Genomic DNA, 26630 nt, shown 5'->3' on the forward strand with positions numbered 1-26630 from the left:
TGTTTCTTTCTGAGATGGCCAAGTTACATATACTTGTAACTGTCTTGAAAATTTCTAGCAGAAGAAACCACCATTTCTGGCTTCAGAAAGACACAATCTAGTCAGAAAAGGTTTGATGTCATTCCACTTTCAATACGTAGACACTAAAATTTCGCTACACAAAATGAAGAAACAAAACATTTTTGCACTAGTCTCTTCACAAGAATTAGACCCCTAACAGAGATTCTCAGCCTTGCCCCAAATCTAGGTCCAAAATGGGGCATTTCTATCTGGAGTTATCCAAAAATCTTATCCTGAAAACTAGTCCACAAGAGAGAGCACCTCCTTGATATAATTATCTCCATTAAAATCAACTAAAGTAATCATGAAACAAGTAATTTTCATTAACAAAGTTACAAGAATAAGATTTCTGTGTTTTTTACATACTGTTGGACTGGTAAATGGAAGAAAATGGAGAATGATTTATTCTTCTTTAAAGTTTTAAACATAGCAAATAACTGCAAAGAAAATCTGGATATTAAAAGCTCTGATGGAGAAATGACCAGTGGAAAACCAACCGCACAAGACCTGTGATGCTCCTTTGTTCATAGTGCACAATAATAGCTACCTCAATGATTATTCTTTGCCCTTCTAAGGTACAAAGACTTATCAGAAATGTAGTAAAATTCAAGACATGAACTCTGGTCACTGGGCATGACATGAAGGCATTTGTCAGAGGAGAAACCATGTGGAGGAAGGTGTGTTCCCTTAAAATCTTCTCAACCAGTTTTCTTGTTTCATTGATCCACAGTTGGTGCTGATGATGTGGACCACCTCGTAGAAGTTAAAGGTTCAGACTTCTTCAATTTTTTAAATTTATTTATTTTAAATCTTCAGTGACTATGGGAAAAGGAGGGTACGATATATGTCTGTGCCCTAATGTTATGTCTTTGTCCTTGGACTGAAATCACAATGAGTTCTATGAGCAGCATAAGCAAAAAGCTTCTGGAAAACATCTGTTTTCAGCTACTTAATTTTCTTGTTTTCTCTTCCTCTTCCAAATTTCTAACCTGCTCCTAAAAATTGACTACAAACAAGATCAATCTATAGGAAAAACATGGTTAGCTTTTCCACAACCATTCTCTCCATTTAATATATCTTTTTGCACTATTTCTTCAATGTTTAAGTCATTAAATACACAACCACATTTTGTGCAGAATTCCTTCCAGTTATGGATGTTATTGCTCAGTTGGTGGGATTCTGATAGAGAGGAGAAAGTTACACTTAAACTCGGCTATTTTCTGTTTCTCTAAATAAAATACAGAAAGAAAGGGAGAGCAAGAAGATGCTGATATTAATGAAGACTTCTTGAAAATCTAGGATGACAATGAACTGAAAGGGGGAATATACAAATGTAACTGTAAATTTGAACTGAAAGCTGGATGAAAATTTTTGAAGCCAACCAATAAAACTTTTCTACTAATACTATTATGAAACTCATTGCAATAACTCTTCGGTCTGAAACCATTTCACCATTAAAATGAAAGAAAAAATATTGTACTGCCCTTTGTTGCAGTCTTTCCCCAAACATCAGAAATACTTGCAAGTTTTCTCAAATCTGATAAAAATATTTAAATTGGAAATTAACTTTTTTTTTTTTCCACCATCCTCAGTGGAATTAGCTATCATTCTCACTCTTTAGTAGAATTCACCCTTCGCACAATATCTGTAGGCATGCATTGACATTTGGAGGTGTTTTTGATTGTTTAAGAATAGCTAAATCTTGTACTTTTGTCACTGTATCCCTTTTTGCCTGGCCCCAAAATCCTACTTTTTTGCTTCCTTTATTTGTTGTGTCACATGCTATATTTTCTGACAAAGATAAATTAACTAGAATATAACCTGTAGCAGCCTAAACACAAAATGAATGCAAGAGATAGGAAATTTTGGAGAATAGCTTGCTAAAGACATAATTTTTTCTTTTTTTTCTTTTTTTTTTTCCCAAATACTTCAGAAGCAGGAATCCTGCCAGGGAATCAACCAGGCCTGCAGGTGTATGAAGAACTCTCCAGGAAGATAAGGCTTTGTCACAAACGCTGAATGAATTCTTTATATCAATGTTTGCTGCAGAGGAGCACTGAGAGGTTTCTACACTGGAACTATTCTTTATGGAGGGACAAATCTGAGGAACAGTCTTGTTATGATATGTCATAAAAGGGGATTAAGACCAAATCTATACAATGAATAGTGACAAATCATCAGGGCTAGATGATGCAAGAGCTCTAAAGGAACTCAAATACGAAATTACCAAACGACTCACTGTGGTGTGTAACCTAGTGCTTAAATTTACCTCAGTACCAAAAGAGTGGAGGTGGAAAATACAATAGAAATTATTTAAAGCATTTTGTAGCGGGGAGGGAAACTCAGGAAACCATGAAACAATAAGTCTAATTTCTCTACTGGGTAAATTGGTTGGAAATATCAAAAAAATAAAGACAGAATTTGAAGGCTTGTAGACGAATGAATCAAAGGAGATGCTGTAAAACACTGAGGGAAGCAACAGTGTTTCCACCCAATGACTGATTCTGTTTCTCTTAGATGCCTGTCATAGGGCAGAATGAGTTCAGATAGGTATCTGGTATTCAGAGTTAAGTTTAGATGAGACGAACACAAGGTTGAGTACCTGAATGATGAAAGGGCAAGTGACATAAAATTCAAACCTATAAAAGGAAAAACCCTGAAGTTAAGATAACTAATCATAAGTCATATTAGATATTATATTTAAAAAAAAAAAAAGAAAGAAGACAAAGTAATTTGGATTAACTGTCCGAAGTGAAATATCAAATATCAGATTTAAAACAAACTAAGGGAAGTATCTTTAGGTATAGCAGTGGAGGTCCTTGCAGAATGTCTCTTGGATGCTACTAACTTAAATAGATTAAATAGTTGGAAACCATGAAAGGAAAATCTGCCTCTCAACATCAGATAATCTGCCTCTCAACATCAGATGTCCCATTCAGCTCAGAATCCCCTTGCACATCATATTAACAGGAAATGGAATACTATACAAGGAAATAGTTTGTATTTGATATCTTCTGAAATTCTTTCTTTAAATATCTATTACAAGCTATTTCTAAAAGACAGTATGCGATATGGACCTATGATTTTCCCTGGTAATCTACTCCTGCATTAGATTTTATGTAATTGTTGTGATATGATCAAGGAAAGCTTTGAAATAAAATCCACGTTGTACAGGGTTTCCCTGGATCAAATATTTGCTCCATTGAACCTGTGCTGTGGTAAGCACTTCTGTTAAAGCAAAGAGCTTTTCCTTAAGTTGAGGCACCGATTAGCAATCTTGCTGAATGTAGCTGGAACAGCCAGTGAGTGTCTTAGCAGTTCTCATATTCAAGGCACCCTTGCTGCTCATCCCCTTACAGTGGGTTTTCACCAAATTTTAGCCATGTTCGTCACCTAAAAGTTCATCTCTGTGTGCTTTGAAAAAATGAAAAGAGCCTTTCTTAGAACTACCAATAATTCATCATCCCCAGAGAGAAACTGTAAAGTATGTAACCATGGATTGTATTTTCTCCTTCAGGATAATTCTTTAATGATTATCAATTTCTCTAATGTATGACTGTAAATACTGTTAAAAGAAAGATGTCTTCCTTTTAGGATCACTTAGCACTGAGTATCCCACAGGCCCAGTTATCCATGTCTTTCTAGGTAGCTTACTGATTTCTCAAGCTAGATGGCCTAGCACACATCCTTCTGTCCTCTCAAAACTTATACCTACTCACTCCATTTGGAAGGGTGGATTAATATTTTGTGCAATTACATTAAAGGTTTTATTTTAATTGTTTAATATTCCCATTAATAATGTCTCCTTAAGTCATCTGTTGAGACTTTGTAATTTTAAATTTTTTCTAAAGCTTAAAACAAATGCAAATTAAAAAAAAAGTCTAGCTACCTCTCACCTGGCTTATGATGAAATGTTTCTGTATGTTAATGGCTTGGTTATTAAAATGTAGAAGGGCAATGAAAAAAGCCTGGAACAGACAGCATCAGTGATTACCTTGAGAGTATCCTTCCATAGAGGAGCAGCACTTTGGATCTCTGTGACAGCAGTGACAGATAGTTGTGGCTCAGATGGCCCAGGTCACTGTAAGCCTAGAAGAGAACAAAGACAAAATGCTGTTCCTGTACAGAAAGCAAAGGGCAATGAAATATGCACCCAAAGCAAGACAGAGAAAATGGCAAATTGGCCACTTTGGTACACAACCAGAAGGGAGCAGCTGCTGAAGGCAGGAGGTGGTTTGTTCTCAATACACTTCCCCAAGTTTCCCCAGGGAAATGTAAAACTTAACCAAAACTAGTTTAACAAAACAGAGAAGGAGCAAAGGATAAACAAATTGTAATTCCTTCCTCTGAAGATGAGAAGCTGACAAATGAGAAGTCTGTGCAACCTTCACCAACATCTGTAGGAGCTGGAAACTGAATCTAAGATTCCTGTTTGCCCAGATTGCTAAATGAATTAACAAAGAGAGAAATTTGGTGATGTTTGCATCATTAAAAGGAAGATTCTTTTTTGTTTTCTGTGTTTTTCAGTGATGCCACCAAATTTCATCACAACCATTGCTAGGAACATAAATGGGAAAAATCTGATCAATGATGCAACTGTGAAAAGCCATGTATGTCAAGGTTCCAGGTTTTTGAGAGCTCTTGTTGAATATCTTGGCAGATAAGATCCAGAAAAATACATATTACAATATAAATTTTTGATATTTCTGTATGTTTTGGTAGCATGTCTTTAAGCATGTCTTTTTGGTTTTAAGTACCTTTAGAAAGATGCAGAGGTATCTGAAGAAATGCAGGAAAAGCAGACCTAAAATTCAGAAATGTCTAAGGAGGATTCGGAGAAAGAGAAAAGAAATGGAGAGCAAAGTCAGATGGAATAGGAAGGAGAGGGGACAAACAAAAGAAAGAGAACTCAGTACCTGTGAATAAATAGAACCTTCTATTTATAAATGTAGTTATGCTTATGTGTGTGCCAGTGCGTATGTGTGTGTATATATATATAAATATAAATATATGTCTATATACATATAAAAAGGATGTCTCAAACCCAGTTCTATTATTAAATAACTCAAAACTTATATTAAAGCTTTTTTTCTTGGAGATATGCACCAATGATACAGACAGATTTGACACTATCAAAAGGGAATTCCTAATTTGGAGGCTCAGAGTCTGAGCCCACACCAAAGCCCCTCTCACAAAGCAAGATCCTGCAACAGCAGGATTAGACCCTAGAAGATTGGACTCTTGCTGTGCACACAGAACTGACTCTTTAAAGTTTTATATTTTGGAAATTAAACCAGCTGAGGAAAATTCATCTCAATGAAGTGAAGTATCTTGCCCAAATGTAAAAACCAACCAAACAAATCAAGAGGAAGAGAGGGTCCTGGAGGTTCATTGTTTTGTTTTTTTGGGACTTTTTTGGTTTTTTGGTTTTTGATAAATATCCACTCCTTATGTTCAGAATAACTGTGAGCTGAAAGCCTAGAATATTGCTGTGCTGCCTCTTTAAACACAGTACCCTTTCCCCTTTTTTTTCATTTAGTTATCTCCTTCTCTGCTCTGTGGCTCAATCTGCATATGTTATTGGCCTCGATTCCCAGGGCTGCCACCTTAATCTGTAGTAGCTAATAGTACAACCTCACACATGGCCTGGGACCAGGCTCAGGTTAACAAGAAATCCGAAAGCAAATGGCTGGGGGAGGTTGCTATAAAATAACCACTTGAAAATTCAGGCTGTGATTTTTTTTCACATTTGCATGGAGGAAGCAAAGCTTTTAGTCTCAGAGGTTCAGTCAAATGCATTTAAAAGATGAACATTTTAGTTAATGTTCTAAGAAGATTTCTAAAAGCAGTTTTGATTGTGTACTATTAGCATTAATTAATTTTTATACTGAGACCAGCCGTTATATTAGTAGAATACATATTTTAATCAATTTCCACTTGCTGTTTTGTGCAAGTTAAAGGTAGCTTTGTGGTTTGTGCCTAGTTTATATAGTACATTTAACTCAATGTGCCTTAGGTAATGCTCATCTGAGGTTCAATGTATACTCTAATCAGAGCATGATACAAGAATTATGAATGAAACCCTGACAAGTAATGGGGTTGTTTTAATTTTGGACCATAGTGGGATATACCTTCTCTAAACAGGTGCTTGAATACATTATTAAATAACACAATACTCAACAGCACTATCATCAAACGCAGGCATAAACAGTTAGGATTTTATCTTTGTTCAATAGCAGCTTACCTGCATCTGAAAGCAGCTGTTTTATATACATTTGCAATCATTCTGTCACTGGTAAATTTGAAAGGATCCTGTCAAGGGATTTTTTAAAACAGTTTTGAGGTTATTATTTTAGAAATATTTTATCATTTGTATGAGCAATTAAAAGATAGTCAAAGTTAATTAGTTTCCCAGTTTGTTTTTTTATACACTTTTTTGACAAACAGTAAGACTTTCTGCTCAGGATTGATAAAAAGAGTTTGAAATTGGGACTGCCTTGAAGTTTATTTCTTTAGTCATAAACACTACTGTTATTCAGGTAGATGCTTGGGCTGGGAAGTGCTCAGAGGAACAACTACCCTACACTGTCCAGCTCCACCAATCCATCTTCTCCCCTACCCCTCAGCACTTCTCTTCCAGTCTTTCTTGACAACCTGAAAGAAAACTGATGTTGTGTCTCCAGAGCAGTGAAAGAGGAGACAGACGGAACATCAGATTTGTTTAGATCAGGAGACAAAGCCCAGTCCTATAAACAGTTTTTTTTGCTTTCAACAAAAATTTCCTCAGGCCTCTCTGATCCTGAGCAGAGCAGCCTTTCTAAACTATTGATTCAAGAGATAGGAAATCATTAACAGAAAAGAGAGAGTGAGTAAAGACAACAGAGGTTGAAAAGACACAACAGGAGAAGGTGTAGTGGGGGCTAAGAAATATTTGGGGATACTTTGATACAGGTAAATACCTGAAAACCAGATTCTCAAAACAGATCTATTTCACTGTACATCAATTCTGCCTTGTCAGCACAGCTCTGCACTCATTCCTGCAGTGCTCAGGGCCTGCCATCCCATGCCAGTAAACAAGGGCTTGGTCCATCCCAAATAAGTACAGCTACACCAGAAGACACTGCCCCCACCCTGTCCCTCTCAATGGACTTGCATTGGAGGTCTTCTGACTCCCACAGGAAGATGCTGTGCCTCACACAGCGCCTCTCTCCCCACACTGCCCTCAAGATTTCTCTCCTCTTGCTGCCATGTCAGGACTTTTAGCTGTTCAGCAATTCTTTGGGGTCCAAAGGAAGGTCCAGCTCACTGTGTCAGAAGCTGTGTATATACACTGTAAGGACAAATGTCTGCCCCAAGCTGCTTCCAGGATAAACAGACTGGAAAAACAAATGCTGGAGAGGAAAAAGAAGGAACAACTTCACAAAGTGACAGCCCTACTACAGGACGATCTCTTGCCTTCCAGATGAGAAGTGCTTAGCTGGAGTAAGCACTGTGCCAAAAGCCTGCCCACACTAACCCTCCCACTGCCCTCACCCCCATCCATGTCAGAGTGCAGGGATTTCTCTTCTGGAGGTACAGACATGAACAAATGGCTGAAGGAAATGGCTGCAGGCATATGCCTCAGGTGGACTGGAAAAAAAGTTTCAGATCAAATGAGTGTACAAGCAATATTAGCAGAGTTCCCTGTTAGGTCACCTTGAAGCCCATCTGACCAACAAATAATAGGCTTATACTGCCATATTCTCTCCAGCAGCACTGTCCTGGCAGGAGCACAGTCACTGCTGCTGCAGTTCAGATCAGCACAGTCTTCAAAGACCTAACCTATTCAAAAGTTTCTGATAAGAAGAATAGATGACTGCAGTTTACACTATTGTGGACAGGGCTGTCAGTCCCTGCCATTCTGGTGATCAGTAGCTCTCAAAAACTAAGCCTCTGTAATTATGCTTTTCTGATATTAATAACTCATAATACTGATTACTGATAAAATAAGCTTACATATGCTGGAGGTATTTGGCATAAACAAGCACCAGTGGACTGCACATTGGCAAGCCTACAGTGATGTTAAGTATTTAGAAGACATGAGAGGAAAGAAATCACTCTAAATGATGCCAGAAAAAGTTGCTGCTTTAAAGGACTCTGAGATTAAAAACTCAGGAAAAATTCATTGACTACATGAGAAACTTACCCATTATCATTCCAGAAAATTCAGACTCCACAGATATTACATGTCTGTCCTTGCTAACATCAGCCCATTCACTCCTGGATTCCTGGCTCAGGGTAAGACCTGGCTTTGATAGCAGCGCCACTGCTCTACACAGACTTATAGGAATGACTTTCTCGCCTTTCCTAGATACAATTGCAATAAATCACCTCGAAATGAAGACTTTACTAGTTCATTACTAGTTCCCTGAGCCATCCAGCCTCCCCAAATGCTTCATAAAACTTCCAGTTTTCTAATATTTAAATTAAGTATTTCAATTACCTAATACTTAGCAATGTTGCTGATGTTTTTCTTGATTTTTCTTTCCTCACACGGACCTGGCTGGAAAAACTTCTATACCAAATGTACATCTTAATTAAATATAAGCTGGCTAAAGTGCAGGAGAATTAAAAAATTTCAAAGTTATAATTTTTCTCTCTGTTTCAAAGATGCAAATACCAGAAAGAGAGCAGTTAGACTTTAAAAGAAAAATTTATGAGTATTTCCCTCTTGGTACTCCTTCCAGTGCTTCCTAATTAAGGACAAGCCAATACAGTATCATGTACCAATCTGGTATTTATTAACAAAGCTAGTCATGATTTTTAACTGATTATTGCTCAGAGGATCCTCCCCTCATTAATATAAATGAATTAGGAGGAATAGTGCCAAATGTTGCAAATGGGAATTAACATGAGACTGCAAGGTATAATTAGTTGAAGATGCTAAATACATCAAAGTATTAATTTCTGTATGCATGTATATATATATATGCCTATATATGTATCACATTTATATATTATCTAAAAATATTATGTATATGTACACAGAGTGCACATATCAGCTTAAGAGCAACTTACAGATGGATGCATACTATTTTTACTATATTAAACCCTGCAGCTACAGAAAACAAGGTATCCAGCTGAAAGAGGATTACAAAATCTAGTGAACATACAGGATAACATTGATGATAAAAATTATTTAAGGCAAGGAGTCTCTGAATCAGACACCACTGTAGGTAAAATATCACAACCCCATTATTTTGTTTTCTGTTATTCTCATAATTATGTAATTTCCCTCCTCTCCCCCTGCCATTGCTGTGCCTGTATGTCTGTCTGTGTGTGTCTGTGTCCATGTGCATCTGCCAGTGTGGAAGTGCAAATACAGGAAGGCTGAATCACCACAGCACAGACAAAATTTATACCCTGCATTTTGATTATTTGGATGAATATCAAACAGGATAGCAGCAAATCAGGACACAGAAATATACTCACCTTTGTTTCTCTCCACACTCAGCTGTAAAAACGGCCTCTCTTTTCCACACCTTCTGAAACCAAAGCATGAGCTAGCTGGTAACATACAATAAATACAGTCCAAAAAAGCCAAGAGATGATCTACTACCAATTTTGGACCTGTTGGACCTGTTAATTCTACACAAAGGTGTAAGACTGGTCGAATACAGACTGTGGCCAAATGTTGCTGCAAGGAATTCCTTTGTCCAGTTTCCTGGATTCATTGCCATGTTTCAGAAGGAAGGCACATTTACTCTAAATCAGAGAACGTAGGTGTGGATATAGAAAAAATTTAAATGGGGAGAGGAGGATGGATGGCACAGGTGCATGACTACATCCTCATGTCATGTGGCACAACTGTGTGCTATGCCTCATAGTTGCAGTGGAGGGTTAGCACTTCTCTTCTCAGACCACTCCTCAGCTTTGGACCAGAGTCTCTAAAATGCATCCAGAGTGCACAAAAGGACCAAACTTTATTGCTATTCACGTGTCAGCAACAGTACTGGAGATCAGAATCTCGTGTTTAAGAGCTACGAAACTGGACCAAACAAAAGGCCTGTATATCCTGCCTTTGACTATTGATGGTATCAGATACTTCGGGATGAAATGTAATAGAATGGTTCCCTAAATTTCTCTCCCTGCATCCATTTGGCAACTTACAGATTCCTTTTATGCCTTTACACAGGTCAGCTTGTCTGACAATCCTAAAAAGAGGACACAGTAATTTCATGTCAACCTACATGACTTTGTCTAATCTTCATTGAAGCTGTTTTACCTATTGTTGCCCACAATATCCTCTAGTACTCAGTGAAAATTTTGTGAGGAAAAATAAGCAGCTGTCCTCTCTTTGTTTTTAAATCACTCCCCACACCCTTCATTGATTGGTCCCTAGTTCCTCTTGGAATGTTTCTTCCACCTTTATCTTCTCCAAGCCATTTATGACACTGTAGGCTTCCTCACCTTGGCCACGGTCTCTTGCTCCATTAAGAAGCCTAGGGAACTTTGGAGTCTGGAGTCTGCATCATATGGAAACTTCCATTAAAATAAACAATTTTAAATAAAACTTTTCAGATCATGCCCACATTCAGTCTATGCTACATCTTTGACAGTATTTATATGCTTCCTTAAAATGTGCCTTTCTACATGTTTTTAAACTAAAAGGTTAAATGATTGCAAGCAATTTAAGGTAAAGATTATATTTTTGTGTGTGCAGTAACAAGTATGATGGTGGGGCCTTTAAATATGACTGTGGGAAAAGATAATAAACAAAAAAATATTGAATAGTAGTACATGTAAAAAGCATTTAGTAATCTAACCTGTTCTACTAGGAAAGAAACATAGGGTTCATAATTTTTGCTTTCATCACAGAAGAAAACCCTTTATGAGCTTACTTACGTAAAACACACTTGTGGCCATAACTGCTTTGCTGGTATTTAAATCTTCAGGATTTTTAGTCCTCTAAATATCTAATTAGTACTGCTTTTTTAATGGTTTTATAAAAGCATCTTGGCATGTATGCATGGAGTGGCCTAGTGCCAAGGTACCATAACGCGCAGGAACAGTAACAATTCTGTTTCTGCACTGACTCTCTGCAATAAAATATGATCAGGAAAAAATCAAATTCAAAACTGACAGGACAGCTCACATTTCTGTTAGATCTCATAAATCATACTCAAAGGGAGAATTCCAAATCTTTAGCTGGCCTCTTTTTTTTTTTTTTTCTTTTTTGCCTTTTACCTCTTCATGTTATTCTTGACCTACCTATATCAGTCATATATATTGGGCAAATCCTGTCACTCCTGCAAGAAAGATAAAGGGGAGGAAGACCAGCACATAAAGGAGCTTGTCAAAAGGACACTGTAGATACTCAGAAGAGATTTTCCATAGCAAATCATCTGAGAAGTTTGATTTTGCTCTGGAGCTACAGCCTAATGGATTGCATAGGATGTTCTAGAGATGGACTACCTGCTACACTCTGGTAGTAGCAGAAGTTGAAGCACTAATATATATTCAGAGAGAGCTTCTTTTCCATTCAGTTCTTCCTGCACAGAGTCCTTAGTTTCTAAGCATCTGAACATTTGAAGATTTCAGTTAATGCAGAAATCCCAATTAAGAGCTTAGATTTTTCACCTAATGTTTCCTCCTACTTGTCCAAACTAGTCCTTAGCCCTTTCTCAAAACCAAAGCATGATGTTCTCCACTTCTGCTCCCTAGCAGACAAAATACAGACTTTGGCAAGTATATGCGACATACCAGCATGGCCCAGCCAACAGAAGGGCCCTTTGGTGCCACTCTCGGTCCACAAAATTTACAGTCACCCTCAGATTGCTCTAACTCATGGCAAGTGACAAAAGCTGGCTAATGATCAGTCAGTGCAAGGTGGCATCTTTGCTCACACCTCCCTCCCAATTAGCACTCCTTGCTCCTTGCCTGCAGCAGAAAATCTGGGCCTTTATATTATTTTCCCACAACAGCAGCCTCCATCATTAATTAGTGTATAGAAGGTCTGGAGATCCATTGGGAACAGGAAAAAAACATCCTCCTGTGACAGCGCTACTTATTCTAAGCTCCAATTCCCATGAAGCTGCTAGTGACACACCCCTGAGCTTCTGGTGACCTTGCACAGGACCTTCCTTTGGACTCGGGAAAGGAAACTGTGTGATGTACAACTCATGAAGCCTATGGTTTTCTGAGTCATGATTGTATCATCTATATCTAATGGAGTTCAAGCTGTCTGAAGCCTTTACTGTAGCTGGGACATTGGTAATGTCTGAATCCATGTATACTCTCAGTTGACTAATAATCTACTTTAGCTTACAGAAATCTATCTTAGCAGGGAACTGATGTGGGTAACCTCTCCCTAATTTTCCACTAATTTTCCTAAAACTTGTGGCAATGCAATCCCAAAATCACCATCAGCTGGCTTAGAATGAGAAGCCAGAAAGACAAATGTCACCTTGGAAAAAAAAGCCAAAACTCAACACAAACCAAACCTAAAAACAAATCCAAACAAAAAAAAAAAAAAAAAAAAAAATCTGGCTAGACTAAAGATTTCTCAACAAAATTGGACATTATAATCACCTTTCAAATATTTTGAAGTAACGATGGATAGGAAGAAAATTTCAGATTTCTGTGATTCTTTAGTCACTAATATTATTACATTTACTTTCTGTATGACACCAGGTACAAGAAGAGAGTATTCACATGACATATGTTCCATATCAATCAAAACAACTATCAGATATACATTAAGAAACAAATAAGTAGTTTTCCAAAATTTATTTTCCAAAGGCATGGAGCTTTGGCACAAGTGTAGATATCAGTGTAGATTTACAAACACCTTGCTCAGCAAAGAACGGCTCGAGAATATACGATTTCTTTTGTCTGTAGTTTTATTGCAGAAGGTGAACTCAACATCTGCCCAGTTCAGATCATGGCTGTACTACCAGACCATGCACCTTGTTCTGATTAGTCTCTCCAAGTCCTAGTTTGACACCCAGTTGGTGCAGTTTAAATCTGAAAATGGTCCCAGGGCAGGCCTTTGGCTGTTGTAAAGTGCTGATCAGCAGTCTGAAGGGGATATCCCCAGGATATTAAATCTATTGACCTATTGACACAAAATCTCTAATGGTTGAAAAGAGCTGTCAGTCACAAGCAGTGGAGTCTCTTCTAAGCAGGATATGAAGTAGAACAAGCATGTTTTTGGATTATTCCCTGACATTATCCCTGTTCATATTTTTTCCTTGACCTTGAGCATGAGTAGATTCCTATGACAAGGGTCTATGAGTAAAAGATAGTCTCATCACATCACAAGGGAAAATTAAGTTTAAACACTAATTCCATTCTTCAAAAGTTAAATAATGCTTCTGGCATCAACAAGTTCCAAGCAAGATTCTGCTTTTTCTATTCACATTCTTTCCCATCCTTGTCCTGTTAATGAAGAGTACATACCTAATGTGTCTGGTCTGGTGTTATCACACAGAATATGTCACCTTCATTCCTCCTTTGTCTGTTATCTAAGTATATATGCCACTGGGCAGAACGACTCTTATTCTACTCCCCTTCCCCCCTGCCCCTTCCACATCTTACAGGATTGACAAAGAAAATTCTGTATATTACATAAACACCCATTGAGAGGGCTGCAGGCAAAACAATGGAGAGGGCACAAGGACCAGGTCAAAGGAAAACATGGAGAAGGAAAAATATTTCATCTGCATTCTAAAATACAGAAAGTTAACTCAGATAAAATTGATTCCAGAACAGTATGCATTCTATTCCAGCAATATCTATTGCCATATGGGACTTTTAAATACTGGGTTTGGAAAGGAAAGAAAAGAACACAAGGTAGCCTAGTTAAAAACGCACCAGAAGTATGAAGACAGCAGCCCAGTCTGTTACTTGATATTCAAACCTTCTCAAAACTTTTCTGTGATTTTTTTTCCTTTTCTTCTTGGGGATTCTATACTGCTATGATCAAACATTTGACAGCCATTTTCAAGTAATTTTGCATGATTTCCATACTGAAGAAGTATTAAACATGAGATTCCAAGAAACTAGTCAGACTCTCTGCATTTTGCTATTTTCTCCAGCATAAGTAACCTAACCAGTGCCCCTAAGCAGAGTACAATATTGTACTATTTTTCCATATTTTCTTTTCCTCACAGAAAATTCAAAGCTTTTATATGTTTTCATGTTTGTTATACATTTTGATCAAATACCTCTTGAATATGTAGAAGGGAACAATGAACAACAATATTTTGGACTGTAGCTGGCAATGAGTGTTCAGGTACATCTACCTATCCTGTGATGCATTTAAATTCTCTTCTTGAAAGCCTTAGAATAAATAAGATTTTAGCACTATGACTGAAGTTTAAAAATATACAAATAAAGTAAATGTATGTTAAAAAGTAGAGTGCAACTGTAAAATAACAAAATACATTTAAAAAGGAGGAAGCAATATAGTGTAACTGCAAATGACTCATCTTAATGGCATAACAAGAAGAAAAACATGCATGAATTTAGCATTATTGTCAACCTTACAATTGCTCTGGTAAGGAAGAGGAGAGAGAAAGAGACTGACTTCAGATGGCTAAGAGCTGCCTATTAGCAAGGAAGCAAGTACTCTACTTTGTAAAGTTACCTTTTTATAGCATTTTGGAGATTTTCAGCTGATAAATGTAAATATTAATCATTGTCTTGAAAACTACTACACTAAATTTCTGTTTCACTTACAGCCCAGAGTGAGGCACTTATACAGAAAAAATTGCACTCTTTTCATTAATTTTGAAGCCATTCTGCAGTGATTAACATGCGAAGACTGCCAAAGCATTTTCAAGGTTGTTTTTGCACTTTTCTGCATCTGCAGCTCAGATCACTGGAAAGTGCTGAAGCTCCAAACATACCTAAACATTTTATCATTCTTTAAACCCATAGTAAAAATATTTTTAAACTATAAGCATGTTTTATATGAAGAACAGAAAAATCTATGTGTCTCTTTATTTCAGGGGATGAATTACTATCTCAAGAGCTTTTTAAAAGTGACCTACAAATAACACCAGGAGTTAGTTTTACATAGCATATATTTCATGATGAATGAAGGAAGAATGCCAAAATGTTTATTTTATTCTTGTTACTTGAGTGAGGTTTAGGGGATTTTTTTTTTGAGATATTTCCAAATTTCAGTTTGGTTTTCCTGTATTTTAATCACTGAACTGATTAGTGATATAAAAATATATAGCATGGTTGAAGAGGACGGGAAAAGAAGAAATATTTAAAATTTATCTTCTCAAAAAGGTTATACTAGTATGCTGCAGTATTGCTCAGTAGTGTTAACAAAAGAAAAATACAAATTATACCATGAATTACCACTAAAACTCCTTTACTTTCCTTGATTCATTCCTCCCTTTATCTTCTTGACTGTTATGATATCATAATTTCACCAGCAATTCAGGCATAGATCATAGTAAATGGAGTTAGATATATAACAGGAAAGAGAAGGAATGAAAAGGGGGGGAAAAACCCCAACCCACAACTGTCAAGCCTTCTTACATTTCATAAAGTATCAAAAACATTGTCTATACTTGCATTCACTTTTTCTTTGTCTATGCTTAAATCACTCTTTAAATGCCCCTGCCCCCCAAACCCTCCTAATATTTGGAGATATGATCTAAAGAAGTTCAGTTTTAAGGACCTTTTTAACCAATAGCCTGTTTTTCTAATTATAAATGGTCTGAATAATCATTGCATTTTGATTTGCAACAGTAAAAGATGTGACAATTCATATTCAATTCTGTTTAACTGAGCATGTTATATATGATGTGCAAGAGAGTCACCTTGCTCCTTCACATCAACACCTGGGACAGGTATGGAGGCAGCATGCTCAGACACTGGCAAGGAGGGAGAATCTTGTCTTATTTTATAAAGCCCCCATCTGTCCATCTTGGAAGCAACAGCATAGAATGTCTAGCATGGACTCCGGTTCAAGGACTGCAACGAGGATGTCCTGTGCAGCCAACCAAGAGTGGCTTTTTGTGTACTTTCCCCATGTCTGGCCTGAATACCTAGAAGCCACTTGATTTGTAGCTACTTCTTAAGATGATGAACTTATGGACTAAAAGACAATAATGAAGAGATAGGGAGGCAAGGTAAATACTAACCAGAGATATCATGAGCCTTACAGAAATGCACTTGGAGACTAGTGTCATTCCTATGCTTGTTTAATTGTTTTAGAAAATCTTTTTGCAATATATATAAAACTAAGTTAATCATGTTTTTAAGGCTTTGCAGATAAAGGTCCACAGCTCTGAAAAATGCTACAGCTCTGGATGAAGATGCATGGGCAAAGCTGTGTGAAGTTGTTTTGCATAAACTCACACCCATAACAGTCGAGCTCCGAGCTGGTGCTACCTGATGTGTAAATGCTGCAGACCCCTTCTGCTTACCTCCCTTAGTGCTCTGAACAAATCAGAATGTGACCATAAGTTCCTTGACTGTTTTAGTTTTATGCTATTGATTTATCCCCAAGTACCACATAAAAACTTCTCTAGATGAAATCTGTCAGCATCAAAATAGTAGAAAGAACTGCCTCCGCCATGCTACTAATCTCTTTGGAGACAGAAGAGGTTGATATTAATTTCTTGGATTATATTCATCATCTTTAATATTAAAAAGAAAGGGAAATAGGAAGAGAGGGAGAGAAGAAAGGCAGCTCAGTCATCTGACCACCTCCCAAGTACCCTATTTTGTAAGGATGTGTCACAGTCTCCAGTGGAAAGCCTAGGGATTTTATACATCACTATAGAAGGGAACTAACGACTTCGATGGATATTTTCAATGGCAGCCTTTCTGGGTTCTAATACCTTCAGCTTCTGTAAAGAAAGGTTTACCCCACAAAGAGTAAGGGTGAGGAGGTCAGCACTTCATTGCCCACATTTCTGTCAGCTACTGACCTTCACCTTGCACACATCCTCCTGAAGAGGGACACAACCACAGTGCTTGTTCATTTGCTCTGAGCTTTACTCTGCTCCTTCTCCACCCTACCAGCCTGTTTGGGGTTGCTCACTGGAGCCATCTTGAGTGTATTTGCCACCAGCTGCTTCCCACAACCCCATTGCTCCCCTGCCCACTTCCAGAGTGTTGCACCACTCTGCAGGAGCCTGCAGTGCCATTTGCCAACACCATCTGCCGGACCCCCTGAGCCAAGATTACCTCCTCCCAAACCCACACCCTTTCTATCAGGGTTTCAAAGCCTGCAAACAAGGGGTCACAATCTGAAAAGAAGGGCTCAAAAAATCTGAAGCTGCTGTTCTTATTCCCAGCATCTTTTCTTTCTCCTTCCAGCGCACAAACATCATCCTTATCTTGCAGTAATTGTTCTGGGTGAAAAAGAAAATTCCAGTTTTTCTGGAACTTTTGACTGCTGTTTTAATCACATGAGCAGCTGCATCAAAACTGTGAGGAGATAATCCTAATAATGTCTTCTCTATCTCCAGACTGTCCCAGTCTAAAGAACAGAAACTAAAGAGCCAGATGGTGCTCATGCATACTTACCCTTGAACTCTAGTTTCAATCTCCCTCTCAGAAAGTCCTTTAATAATAGAATTCAGAATTGCCATATCTCGTGCTCGTGAGGTACTTATCACACCCCATACATCTTTAACTTCCAGAAATCTCTTGTTTACATATTCTTTCATTTCTAAAGCATCTGAATTGGATTGACCCATGCTAGCAGTATTGAAGAATGTTAGTCTTCCTCTATTGCTACTCCCTCTGATGAAAAACCTCTGCGTGCAGCCTCGAGCTCCATCACTTTGTTCCTTTGGGCCCCCCCATACACTTGGCAGGGACTATGGTCCTTCTACAGCTGCACTGGGCACAAGGGCAGATTGCTGACTCCATTTATGAGGGAAAAGCCTATGAAAACTAGGCTCTACTATGAAAAAATGTCAGGTTATTACATTGAAACCATGGAGTATTTCTTTCACATTCAGTTCAAACAGAGCTAAATATGCAAAGAGTAATTTTTCCTTTGTAAGCCATTTCCAGGGGTTTTGGTCTGCTTCAGGAGAATAAGAAGAGGAGAGCAGAATCCCTGAGTTCTACTTCTGCTTTTGACTCTCAGCTAGCTGTATGATTTTCTCAGTTTCCTCAGTCAAGGCATTCCTCAGTTTACCAATTTGCAAAATGGATACAACAGCGATATATCCACAGGAATTCAGAGAATAAAAGCAGCTGTTTGCAAAAGACTTCAACATGGACAAAAAAAAAAAAAAGCAGATCCTTCATTCTTTCAAATTAAAAATGGGATAGATTATTCACGTATCTATACATAAACTCAAGCCATGAATCTGCTTGTAAGTGAACCACTCCTACATGAACCCTGCACTCTGTTTATAAGGCACATTGTTTCCTTTATAAAGCCTACAGAAGTCAGACTTTGATTTGAATATAATAAAATTGCAGAAACAGCAGAAGCTGGCCATGTAACTCCTTTTTTAATGAATACCTAAAGTAACAGTCCTCTAAGCCATTGTGTCATCTTTCAACTCCTGTCCCTCCCTCCCCCTTTCTGCACCAAACTCGAGGAAAAGAAAAACTGATTGGCAGGTACTATAGCTGGCGTGAATAACCACGACTATATATCTTGTCAAAAATCAGCATGTACTTTAAAAAAGAAGAAAGTGAAATATGAAGATAAGAGGAATAATCTGAGGCTCTCCCATATTCTCATTCAAATTTTTCTATTTAGATTTCACTATATTTCCTTTTTTAACCTTCTCCTGCAGGTCTTTATATATAGGACAAAAAAAAATCCACTTCTGTCATTTAAAGCATGATGAAAGTACCAAAGAAAAATCTATTTTCAGCTGTTTCTCGTTAGAGCACTTTTTTGCCACTGTGATGAAAGTCGATGCAAAGAAAGAAAGACGAGTCACTGATGAAGATGAAGAAGCATTTCTGATCAGCCATCTGTTCAACCAATTAAAACCCTCGCAAATAAAGTTGTGTATACTTATATAGCTAACCCATAAAGATATACATATCTGTGTGTACACTGGCATGCGAATACATACATATAAATACCATGTAAAGTCTACTTTGCATACACTGAACTCTGCTTACATGCTGAGCATGGCTAATTAAATACACACATAGAGAAACACTGAAAATGCGAAATAGACTTTGGCCCTGCTGCGGAACAAAGCTTTCTCTATTAACATCCCTTTCTCTTAATGGTCCTTATGCAGTAAAAATAAAGTCCAAACACTATAATTTCACTCCCAGAAAAGTTACAAATACTGTAGGTATCTTTAGAAACAGCTGCAAAAGTGGATTCACTTCTGACAAGATTGGTGTTAATTACCAGTAAGGACTTCAGTATAATACTATTTAAATCATTTTAAATTATCCCTCTCAAAAATTAATTTTTCATCAAAGATTACACAAAAAAATCATGATATCATCTCTGCAGCTGCGATTTAGTAATAATTTCATCTATTATTACCAATGTCACTTAGATAAAAGAAAAATGGCATCCTACTGTGCTGATTCCAGCATAGGCCATATATAGAAATTTTTAACTATCACTTATAATCGCCTTGATGAGCTTAAACCTCCTCTCAATTAACACCCTAAATGACACTGAGACATCTTAATGGAGGATGTAAGTAAAGGAAAAAGACTTTAATCAAAGAATAAAAAGAGAAGTGCCAAGCAAAAGGAGGAAGTCTGGTGCACCTCTCAGTGTCCAATCTCACTGGGGTCCTTTATCTTGTCTTGAACTTCTTGTCATCTTTATATTGCGACTGTAACTTCACAGCAGCCCTAAAAAGGAAAAAAAAAAAATGTGAGCATGTTCTTATCTGCAGTTCCCATCCTTGTCTTAGAAAGACAGTAGGGGTTTACACCGAACAGGCAAACACAGATTAAATGAAACTGAAGAGACTGAAAAATAAAACAATTTCATCTTACAATGAGGCTTACTCCATTTTGGTTATTACTTCAAGAGTGGTTACAGGCAAATCTTAAAGACTGGAATACAGTCATTCACACACTATTCAATAAACCTTGAATGAGCGTGTTTTCATCCTAACATCCCAACCTCAATAAAAGTTCTGCTTTCACAGCCAGCAGGTAATTATACTTTTAAAGATCTCATCTGCCAGACAACCACGTAAATATTTGCTTAAATGGCACCTATAGTCAATATTATTAAGGGCATTTTTGTCTCCTTAGCATATCTATAAGACTCACAATACAAGCACTTAAATGCATACACTTACTGGGTGGTTGTGATAGCACTCTTCAAATATCAAGAGGGCTGAGAAATAAGTCTCTATGTAGTGTTTCCCAAACTTGGGAACTCAACTTTCTAGCCTTCAGAGTAACCACATAGATGTAGTAAGCTGATAATCTTCAGCCACACTCTGCAGACTTCTTGCTATACCTTTATGCAAAACTCCTTGAGGATGACTACAGCCTGGGAACTGCTGTTTTGGGATGCACAAGGCTGAAGGTGCAGGCAGAGGGTGGTTTTGCCCTGGTAGATGAATCAGTGACAATCTGCCAGCCCTGACGTAGAAAAAAGGGCTTTGGGAAGTGTGATCACAAATTATCTCTGAGGGACTTTGGGAGGTGCTCTAAGTGCCTGGGAACCATAAATCTCTGCTGTACCGGCTAATGGGACCATTAAGTTTGAAAGTATCTAAATAACACATAAAAGTTCATATATATATACGCACACATATGCGTATATATAAAAATGTGTGTGTGTATATATATATAGTTTCACTGCCTAATATTTTTTCAGCTAATTCACTCATAATGAGAACCAAAATAATATTTCTGTGTGAATTAATAGTAAAAAAAAAAAAAGAAAAATCCAATTAAAATCAGCCATGGTATTTCATTCCTTTCAAGCGTTTTTTTGCCCATTACAGCTTCACAAACTGTTAGCTACAAATTACACCAGTTAAGGATTCAGGTTATTTTGATTAACAAATAATTTGCAAATGGATTTTATTTTTATTTTCATAGGTATTTGTTGAATAGTTCATCCAGTCATTTCAGCTTGTGGGTTGTTTGCTTCAGCTTTTCACTAGTCGCTCCTATTCTCTATGCACATGGTACTTATGACACACAAAGTACTGTTAAAAGAGTCCCTCAGGTAAAGGAAAGAAATATCCCAACCCCTGCTCCATGACAGGCACAGCATCCACTATATTTAGTCATTGCTGTTACAGAGAAATTGATCAAACTCACCTGTGCTGGATGATTTTAGATTCATGAATACTACATAGCAACTAATAATGAGCAATGGACTGTGTATTGTTAGGGAGAAATTTGCTGATGCGCAGTGAATCATGGAATCACAGAACACCTTGAGTTTAAAAATACCCACAAGCATCATTGATTCCAGCTCCTGGCCCTGCACAGCACCATGCCCAAGAGTGTGCCCAAGAATATTGTCCAAACAATTCTTGAGCTCTGTCAGGCTTGGTGCTGTGATCATTGCCCTGGGGAGCTGTTCCAGTGACCAACCACCCTCTGGGTGAAGAACCTTTCCCTGATATCCAGCCTGAACCTCCCCTGACACAACCTCAGGCCATTCCCATGGCTGCTGTCACTGGGCACCACAGAGATCGGTGCCTGCACCTCATGACAAAGCTGTAGACTGCTGAGGTCTCCCCTCAGTCTCCTTTTTGTCCTTTTTGCACAGCCTGTCCAGACCAAGCGGCCTCAGCCTCTCCTCATATGGCTTTATATTAATATCTGTGCAACTTTCAGCATTCACAAATATTACCCTGCCATGGGGCATCACTCTGAAAATTTCCTATTAAAGACCTTCTTGTGACTCACAAAAGAAACAACCTTCCAGCATTTATTCTCCAAAGTGTTTCTTTTTCAGGTTTTTTTACCCTAATTTGGAATTCCAGCCAAACATACTTTTTTCATAAATTAAAATTTAAGAAGGTTTGATTTTGCATACATAACATACAAGGTAGCAGTGAAGTAATGCATGCAATTAAAAAAAATCCCAAAGTATTCACTGATCTGAAGGTTGACAGTCTACCACTTTACAAAAAAAAAAAAAAAAAAAAAAGAAAAAGCTAAAAGCTTTTCAAAAAGGAAATTTCTGCAAGTAACCAGTCCGCTGCTAAATGCTAAGCAGCCCATCTAAAAGACAACTCCTTGTGTGATCAAGGAAATGCTTATTTTCTTATCCAGCAGAACTCCAAGTACACTGCTTTTAACTTGGTCTCCATTTCACTGTTTTACCAGTATGATAAGCATTTCTGTTGATTACAAGCCGGAGAAAAAAAAAAAAGAAGGCTTTTCTGATCAAAATGGCTGTGGCAACAAGGAGCCTAAGGCAGACTTGGTAATGCTGATATCAAAAGGAAGGCCTTTTCCTGGAATTGGGTTTGAGCTGCCTCAGCAAGTGACTCTCATAAACTGCATCTCTTCAGAGGAATGGGAGAGTGCCAGTCAAGCCACACTGTGAAATACTTTCAAGTGCAGACAAGCCTTAGAGCTCTGATATTCAGATTCAGCTAAACAAATGCATACTTCAGTGTGGATGGACATTCTCAAACTGGTTAATCATTTTGTGACCTCGCCAGCACTATGAAGTTTGGCAAGACAGTTAAATCAGTCTAATGTTAAGGAAAAAAATATAGAATTTTTCCAATGATTTCCTCTGCTCTCAGCTGTACACTGCTGCTTCTTGCTCTGCAGAGACATTGAGTGTTCACCTGATCTCTAAGCTAACTAATTTATTTCACTAAACTGGCAGAAAATGCTGCATTGGTATTTGCTGCATTCATTTTCTGTCTGTTTAGTAAGCTGAAGCAGCTTGCTGGGGCATCAAACAAGTTCCAGAGCCAGAGTGAGAAGGAGGGAGGAAGGAAGGTTGTTTCTTTTCTGTATCAGCAGGATTTTAGGATTGTCCTCTGGGGAAATCAAGCTTTTAAACACTGTTATGTCACTGTACTTGGAGTTATCACTTTGACTATGCCAGAGCTATTGCTCTGACCAAAATACAGGGATCTCTGGTAAGAATAAACAACAAGACTTTCACAAATACAGTAGGGGTTTTTTTCTCAGGGTGGAATAAATTACACAGAGACATGCACCAGCCTGGCAGTTGATTAAGATTGCGAAGAAGACAAAGAGCAAGCAAACCACACTTTCCTCTCCTAACCAGCACTGCCATGGCTGCAACTCCCCTGACGTATATGCCATTTTATCTACAAAAGAGGATTTCTGCTCTATACTTATCTTGTTCAGAAAGTTGTATCAGTTTATCAGCTTTTTATACCAGTGTAAACTTAGCTTCCAATGGAAGTGTCTGACAGTCCAGCTATATCACAAGCCCTTTCTATCTAGGATATGGTCATAACAGAAACCTTTTGGCTTTTGATTACAAAGAAAGCCTGTATTTCAGTGGATGTCCTGCCATGAAGCTGCACAGCTGCTATTTTTACTTCTTCAGTCACCACCTTTCCAAACAAAAAAGAAATTCTCTGTGTGCTGTGAATAACAATAAAAAAATCTATTCAAAATTACTCTACTGCATTTGTGTCCTTTTATTTCTTTGCCAACAATATGGGAGTTCACTCTAAAATTCCCAACACTCTGCAGTTGCTTGAGAGCCAGGACAGCTCTCAAGCCAGGTCTAAATTATAAAGTGTTGTTGACAAAGCTGCTTCAGTCACAAGCATGAAAAAATCACACTCTTAATTGATATAGATATGTGAGCAACACCCTCTGTATACATGCAAGAACCCCCTTGCTGGCACGGCTTATGCCACTCAAAAAGGTAGTTGAAGAAAAAAGGCTTCTTTTGCCAATGTATATTTTTCCTCTGGTACAACTCAGCCAACAAAGCCTGTGTGTCATGGACCAGTGATTCCCAAATTTTCTGTAACAATCCTTGCTTGACAAAATTGGCCATGTGTAATCTGGTTGCTTCCCCCAAACTGATCTTTAGTTCCCTAAACTAAACAGGGAACTAAGAGGGACACCTTGTGTCCCTCTTCCTATCTTTGAGATACTTTTTCTCTGTCCTCACTGTTTCCCTCCCACCTCATATGTTCCCTCCTTTTTACAGGACCATTTCTGACTAGAATAACAGATCCTGTCAAAAAAAAAAAAAAAAAAAAATGAAAGCAAGTAAAGACTTTCCATTTCACCCTTTAGTTTCATCATTCTCAGCACTGAAGACACCAAATCTTAGGATAGTTGAGTTTGATAAGCACCTCTGGGCATTAACCACTCCAACCCCATGGACAAAGCAGAGCCAAGTGGAGCAGGTTGCTTGGGAGTTTGTACAGTCAGGTTTGGAGTATTTTCAAAGATGGAGACAAAGAGGAAATCCAAGCTGGAACCTGCATCATTTAAACTATTTCCCTATGGAAAACATCTCAAAGTCTGCACAGACTCCATCAGTTTTTTCTCATTTAGTTTCAATACCCTGCAACTGGCAGAGAGGCAGTTGAAGATAGAGCAGACATTTAAAACTCAGGCATCATTTGGGGAGCTAAAGTTGATTAATTTTCTATAGTTTCTCTATCTTTCTATCTGTTTTTGAGAAATTGGAAGGAAGTGTCCTGTGCTTCCAGGTATTGAAGTTGCTACCTGACCCCTAATAATCCTGAATCTACTGATACTTCAAGGTGCATGAATGTGTCCAGTGGGAAAGGCTGACTCTTGTTTTGCATTTGACATATAGTCATGCATTTCTACAGAACAGACAGAAACTATCCCTATTTTATATATTAGCTTAAAAAATACATCTATGACTTAAAAGTACAAGGAAATCAGTATGAAGTACACAGTTGTCTCTGGGTTGTAGACATGCTCATCCCCTCCTCCCTCTCTTCAACTTATTCTCAGTGAGATATCTTGCCATACACACCCTAAGACACTTTAGTTCATTTAACTGAAGATTTAATCTAGCAGAATGGAATCCTCTTACACCATATCGCATGCTTGGATGGATCTATGGCTAACTGGACAGGTGCAAGCATGAATTATAATACAGCATTATGTTAGCAAATGCAGCCTCCGTACATAACTTTCAGAGGGAAACTCTGGCCTACAAAGCTGCTTCATTTATTTTGGAGTTACACACAATACTTCACTGATGTCCATTGAGGTACATTACTGAAAAAAAGAAACAAATTAAAGCCAAATAAAGAGAAAGTCAAGTTCTGCAGGGCTAACCATACAGGAAAAAATATTATGGGCTTTTTTTCTGAATCTGTGTCCTCAACCTTAAAATAAGATGGATCGGAAAGATAATTTAATAATAACATTATCTTCATAATTATATGACTAATAAACTGAGTTTCTATAACCCAAACCCTAACATTAGAAGAATTATTTGGGAAAGAAAAATGTGCTTGATTTTTTATTTAAAATTAATTGAATTATGTGAAATCATTGTTCTGTCTCTTTCTTATCAATGCCAAAATATTTTAGTAAATAAGTGAGAGCATATCTTTAATAGATATGAAATTTTTTTCAAAAGAGCACTAAGGTCTGTGCCGATGATGAAATTTCTATTCTTGAAAATCAGCTCCATCAGAGTTGAAACAGAGCAAGCACTTAACACATAAAAAAGGATGGCTCTAAGCGAAGAAAAAGATTGCATCCAATTGAAATTTCAGGGAATGTAAGTATGAAGAATGCAATCTCCCAGTCAGAAATTGATTAAGACACCACTCTTTAAGCAGGGAGATCTTTAGTTTTTGTAAGTGGACAAGACCAAGTTAGCATTTCATTCAAGAAATTGATTGCTATATTGACAACAGTGCAGCCTTCTCAACAAGGAGAGACAGCCATGAAGAGGAAATATGCAGTTGAAATCGGGATACCACACCAGTTCAAGTTCTGTATTCTCAATCTGTCTTTCATCTACAGCTCTTTCTTTCCTTAAAACATTACATTTAGAAAGAAATCTTGTAAGACAACAACAGAAAATATCTACTACAGAACAAATCATGTCTACAAGATTCCTGACAAAAGCATGAGTTTCCTATGCAGACTGCATTAGTAATTATTAAGTGGCAACAGCATCTTTATGCTAACAATATTTTTCTCTGCCTGTCAATTACTCATACTCTGATAGTCTGTTTTTTAAATTGAAATTCTCAGCAGCAGCTGAAAACTGCAAACTTCAGCTGAAGAAAATGGCCAAATACATTCAGAATTACTTGGGACATATTCTGGAGTCTCAGTCTCAAGCCTAGTTTCCCATTAGGGTCATACCATAGCAATCCCAATTATACCACAAGCTTTGGCCTCTAAGGGTGCATATAAATACTCTTGTCCACCTCCATTTAAAAATGGTAAGACAAAAAAAAAAAAAAAAAAAAAAGCCATGGTTTTGGCTTTAGTGTCTCAGTACCACTGTTGCTAACACATCACCAAACTCCTCCCTGCAAGCATAAGGACACTGCAAATCCAGCCTCAGAGCAGCTTTTCCCCAGGAGCACCACGGGACTGCCACAGAGGTGACAGTCCAGGGCATGGTGCTGCATCCTCTTAGTGCCTTTTGTGAAAGATGGGCACTCATT

This window comes from Melospiza melodia, chromosome 6 (assembly GCF_035770615.1).
Source record: "Melospiza melodia melodia isolate bMelMel2 chromosome 6, bMelMel2.pri, whole genome shotgun sequence".
NCBI lineage: Eukaryota > Metazoa > Chordata > Aves > Passeriformes > Passerellidae > Melospiza > Melospiza melodia.